This window comes from Epinephelus moara, chromosome 3 (genome assembly GCF_006386435.1).
Source record: "Epinephelus moara isolate mb chromosome 3, YSFRI_EMoa_1.0, whole genome shotgun sequence".
NCBI classification, from domain to species: Eukaryota; Metazoa; Chordata; class Actinopteri; order Perciformes; family Serranidae; genus Epinephelus; species Epinephelus moara.
Window position 1 is genome coordinate 4,499,527 of NC_065508.1, and position 5,999 is coordinate 4,505,525.

Below are 5,999 nucleotides of genomic sequence, written 5' to 3' on the forward strand. Positions count from 1 at the left end.
AAGCCATCCATGGAGAGCAGGAAACGATGGAGCAACATACTGTCAGATCAGAAGGCAGAGTCAGCTGTGTCTGTGAAGCGACAGTCCACCATGCAGTCACCAGAGACTTATTTCACCGGCTGCACAATTAATGGAAACGTGCAGATAAATGTGTATAAAGAGTAAGCGCCTGGCGCACCATGTCTGCGTTACATAGCAGCGGTGACAGCGGAGTCCTGAGGGAACTATTTTTGTTGGCGGAAGACAAATAAAATGCTTAAATTATCTATTTTGTCCTCATTTTTCAACATTTCTTAATCAGCCGTGCTTATTTAACTGTTGAACTGTTGTATAAAAGCAATATCACACTCGAGCTCGTGATGTTATATTCGTATATCGTCATGGCCTGCGGCATCGTACCTATGACCGAATCACAGCCATGACGATATAGGAGTATAACATCACTCCCTCTCATGTGACGTTGCTTAAATAAATCTAGATTAATCTGACAGCGTCCCAACTCATGAATTTTGGTGCCTCGAAGAAGCAGATTAAGAGAGGGAAAGAGGAGAATGGACCAACAGAGTATGCCAGTCTGAAAACTGGACAAAGCTTCAATAAGGCAATGCTTTGGACAACACATCAGCCAAGACATTTTCTGCACCTCTTATAGGGCTGAAGGACATGCCACCCTCTCATAAGGCACTGATTTGGATTCTGCAGTGAGTGTAGGAAAATAAAGGGGTGTACAATACTAGAGCTTTAACTACACCACCACATAAACTTTAAAATGCTTCAAGGCCCAGATTAGAGCTAGTACCTCATTTTCCACAATGGAAGAGTTCAGTTCATAAGAATTGAACTTGTTGGAAAAGAAGCTGACTGGATGGTCATCTCCATCGTCACTGCAACAGTACATTTCCTTGCTCTCGGGTGCAGCCAGTTTCTCCAACAATCCAAACCTGGCTACTGCAGGGAGAAAACAGCAAAGCAGTGCAGGGAGCCAGATGGGTGGGCTGTACTGCAAGAATTTATTTTTTTTCTTTTCAGAAATGTCATGAATCATTTCAACCACTTTCAAGAGCCTGGCAGAGGGTCTGAGTGTAAGTATGTCACTAATAAAGAGGACAAAATTAGTTGCGGTTGAAGACAGTCTTGGAAAAGCAATGCAAATGTGGGAATTATGTTACTTTAATGGAAGAGTCTTTCATTTTTAAGAGAGAAAAAGCTTTAAAGCTGAGAAATGTTTTCTCCAACATTCATACCTAAATGACAGCACGTTGCTGACTCCCAAAACAACATATGAGACTCTCTAAAGTACCAGCCTCAGGCACATGTGCCTACAGTCACAGTTTTAAACATGTAGTTCTGGTTATGAAATGGTCACAGTTACATCGTGAAATGGTTGCAGAGTACACCACAAGTACTTTATTAGATTTAGGCAACAAAACTACTTAGCTAGGTTTCGAAAAAGATCATGGTTTGAGTTAAAAAAAAGGATGTTTATTTTGTAATTTATGTTACGTCACAAACGTGAGTTAAAATAAATAAATGGTGACTATTGGTTTTAGACAGGACGTGAACTCCTGGGTTTAAGTCCTGTGCTTATTTGCTTTTTATTACTATGGCCACAAGAGGTCCCGGTCTGACAATACACATAAATATGGATCCAGTGGCGTAAAGAAGTTCCGACGGGCCCCAGTGCCCACTATTATAACGGGCCCTTGTATCACGCATGTATTGTCAACAATATCAACATATTACTCGGCAATCATCATTACATATCTGACAAAATATCAAAGAAAGTAATTAATTAATCTTTTAATTGAACAGCTATTTTGTAGCTTATATAGAAGAAGCCTAGAATTTTCAACTCATCATCATTTATCTTTGAGCAATCTGAATCACTTGCAGGGCCCGCTCAGTCTCTCTGGGCCCCTCCACCCCAGGGGCCTCAGTACAATAGCACTGCTTGCACTGTTTATATTTACACCCCTGTATGGATCATAATAAGCTGCTGATGCCTATAGGGTCGCCTTATAGTCAGGGGTGGATAATACTAGGGCCAAACAGGGTAGTCCGAGTAATACAAAGAACAAAATCAGGAAAAAAAAATCTCACTGTATACTATTTATGCAGGGCTGCCCCTGACCAAATTGGGGCCCTAAGCGAAATTTTATTTGGAGGCCCCCATCCGAAATGTATCATAGGTACAAAATGACCGTACAACAACTTGCCATTTAACTTGACAACCTTTATTGGCAAAAACAAATGTACTGTAGATACAGTAGTTTGGCTGTATGAGTCAAATAAAATAAAAAATTCAACCTGAAATAAATAAATAAATAAATAAATATTAAATAAAATAACTTCAAACTGAAATAAATAAATAAACAAATCTGAGTCACAAATAGCCATCAATTACTCATCAAAAGAAAGTAACTTCCACCACCTCAATCCCCCACCCTCGATTAAACACTGAAAATAAAATAAAAGAGGGAGACAGGTTTTTCCTATTTAATCTTATTTTGTTCTCCCTCTTCCCTCTCTGGGAGCGTCCGACCTCCCGGCCCCGCACATACCCCCGAGGCTCGGGTCTCCCCCTCTGTGGAGCCCACCCGTCCTCCCGTCCCCGCGCATACTCCTGAGGCTCTTTTGGACGACATGTCGACAACTCTTCACCTGCTGCAGCTCTGCAAGTGCCTGCCAGCGCACCCCTCTTATTGTTCAGATGTCGAGTGCTGTCAATCATTGCAGCGACGCATGGGCGGTCAGGTCTCTTCTCTCCTTCCTCGAGCTGGTTCTACGCGCGCCTCACGGTAGCACATGTGCGCATCCATTGCGCATATGCGTCCCCTCGCGCAAAATGTGGCCCCCCATGGAAGATGAGGCCCTACGCACAGCGCGTGTTCTGCGTTTAGGGAGGGGCGGCCCTGTTATGTATTTATTTATTTATTTACTGGAGAGAAGTGACTCAGGAGCTTCCATACAACTGGTGATACATCACAGTATTTATAAATGACATCCTGTGGCCAAGGAATGAAACAAGCACAAACAAGTTACACAAACATTAACTACAGAAAAATGTTTTATGTCTAGAAAAAAAATGAGTAAAAACACTGTGTAAACAGTAAACTGTTTGCACTGCAAATGGTCTTCTCTCAGTATGAATTAAAATGATAATAATAATGATAATTAATAAATAAAATAAAGGCTAAAAATAATCAAACCTTCAATACACATTTGCACAGGATAGGGACTCTGGATATTGATGATAATCATGATATTTAAATATGAAATACTGATAACATGTAATGTTAATAATACACATTTCATAACATGGTGTAAATAATTCTGCATCTTTTAAATAATGTCTGTTTCTTTCTGATCTCGCTTTGTCTCCATCCCCCAATGCCAATTTTATACAGTTATGGTTACAGACTTTCCCGTGTGGGGAGGTGATGATAATAATATACAGTATATTGTTATTGTGTACTCTTTCGGCCACGATAATCATGTTCGTGCTAATCCAGGATGAATGGACCTTGCTCATGCCTCCATCCTGATCCACCGGGTCACAAATCTTCCTCTTCAGCCTCATGACCTCCACTCCTCCCTCTGCACAGACTGTGTTATCAATAATTGATTTGACCTTCTGTTTGAGCAATTAACCCCATCACCTCTCATTCAATGTTTATCGACCCTCTAACAAAACACAATCCTGTGGGAAAAATACTGGGAATGAATATAAATCTTGAGCATGAGTAGAGCTGTGATCTGCCATCAGCTGCAGGCAGAGTGAACTCTACTGTTTCAATGCTGTATCTACTTTGATGTAATTATGCATGCATTGATTAGCTGCATTGACGGGCTTACAGTAACAACTGGGAGCTGAATTAAAGAGGTTAATTAATATGACTGGGTTTCGACACATGCCAATATGTAATGATGCAGGAAAGGCTGACTGTGTAGAGGTGTAGCTGTTGATTATCCTCCAAGAACAGAGTGATTTTACGGTCAGCATGCTTTCCAATTTCTCAGCAGCGCGCAGCTCTCTCCCTGTTCCTCATGTATCTCTACATCTCCATCTTCCCTTGATGTGTTCACGTCTCTTTCCTGGCCTGCCTTTAAGCTTCATTCTCCCTCAGACTGTCATCACATGCTTGTATCCCGAAGCGCTGATTCCCCTTGGTTTAAAGAGAAGCCATGTTGCCCCAATTAGATGGACAATTTAATCTGATGTGAGGTGCGAACATCAGTACTTCCTGCAGAGATTGCATGCTTTATCATTTAAAGAGCACGAGTGAAAAATCATATTTTTTTTCATCTCCCCAGAGGCACTGGCAGCAAAACGGGACATGCATTATACACCATCTCGGTTTAATTTCAGCAAACAGCATTTAGGCTGTGTAAGTGTGATTGCTGCTGTCAATCACCTCTAAGCTGGTTGAAGGGGAAAACAACTGCAGTATTAAAATTCAGAGACAACCACATCCATCCATCTGTTAGTTTTCTTAGCGTGAGTATTGCCGCTCCGGGTGCTGGAGCATATCCCAGCATGCACTGTGCAAAAGGCCAGGAAACGATCTGTCACAGGGCAAACACATGAACTTGGATTCTGATCTGATATATGCACATTTTCAACTCAAGCTTTTTTAACAGCAGACATCTTGACTTGTCAAACACAGCCAATATTATTATTAACTGCTGCACTGCATTGCATTAATTGCTTGAATGAAGCCGTCATAAAAATGTGGCCAAAGTTTAAAATAATGAGGTATGTAGAAGTTATAGCAAAAAAAAACCTCTCAGGTTTCCTACCATTTTAACACTCCATTTTTTATATGATCATCTGCTCCTGGCACTCTACTGCAGGTGTTTACATTAGGTAGCCTACACTGCTACATGTAGCTACATGCTAACGTCAGGGAAGCATGTAATATTGGCTGCAGTTGTTTAAAATTTCTGCCTGATTTGGATCATATTCCCGCTGGAACATGTTTCGCTGTGTTAAAGCACTTTGATTGGTGATTTTCTACGGTAGTACGCGCGGCTAGTCTCCCCTACACTCAGTTTACAGCTGCAATGACAGCGCAGAGACACTGAGAGCTGGAGGACCCGGAGACACTGACCAATCAGAGCATAATGGGCTTTTTTTGGAGGGAGATTAACACTATCCCTGCCACTGACAAGATAGTCCCGCAATCTGTGTTTTCACTGTTATAAGATAGGGGGCGCTGTTACACATCTTGTGAAATAGAACAACACTGCTGTGTCCAAAAACAAATGGAGAAGAAGTTCAGCTGGAAACTGGAAGATGTTTACAGAGATGTAGCAGCTTGTTAATGGCACGAAAATGCCGGCACCGACGGAAGAGTTTACGGTTGCGCAAGCTGTGAAGATGCTGATGGACACAGACTCTGACAATTCCTGTTTTGATCAACATTCTGAATCCAATTGGGATGAAGACGCAAACAAGTTTGGTGGGACGAAAAAGGATCTCCATGACGGTGACAGTGACACATGGACAAGACGACCACAGAGGAAAGGGAGACAACAGAACTGAAACTGAACATGACAACATGTTCTTCTTCTTCTTATTTTTTAATTAATACAATTCAAACTGACATAAGGAAATGAGAAAAAATATAAATGTGAAATAGACTTTCAAATAACGAATAAGATGGAATAAAATATAATTTAGTTTAATGCATAAACTGTTTATATATTCAGAGAACAAATTATTCTGTTGGTCTTGAAAGATTAATGAATATGATCAAAAATGTTAGCAGTGTCTGGCAACATAAAAATAATACTAATCAGGGGAAAGTCTTAAAGAGACGGGTGGTAAAACAAAGTGTTTCAGATAGAGCATATATGTAAGAAATCTAAAGCAAATAGTCATAAAATCCTCCTAATATGTCACAGAGACTAAGGAATTATGTTCATATAACATACTGATCTCACCGACAACAATAGTACAGCCAGAATATTCACATTTAAAAAACATTTTTACAGTC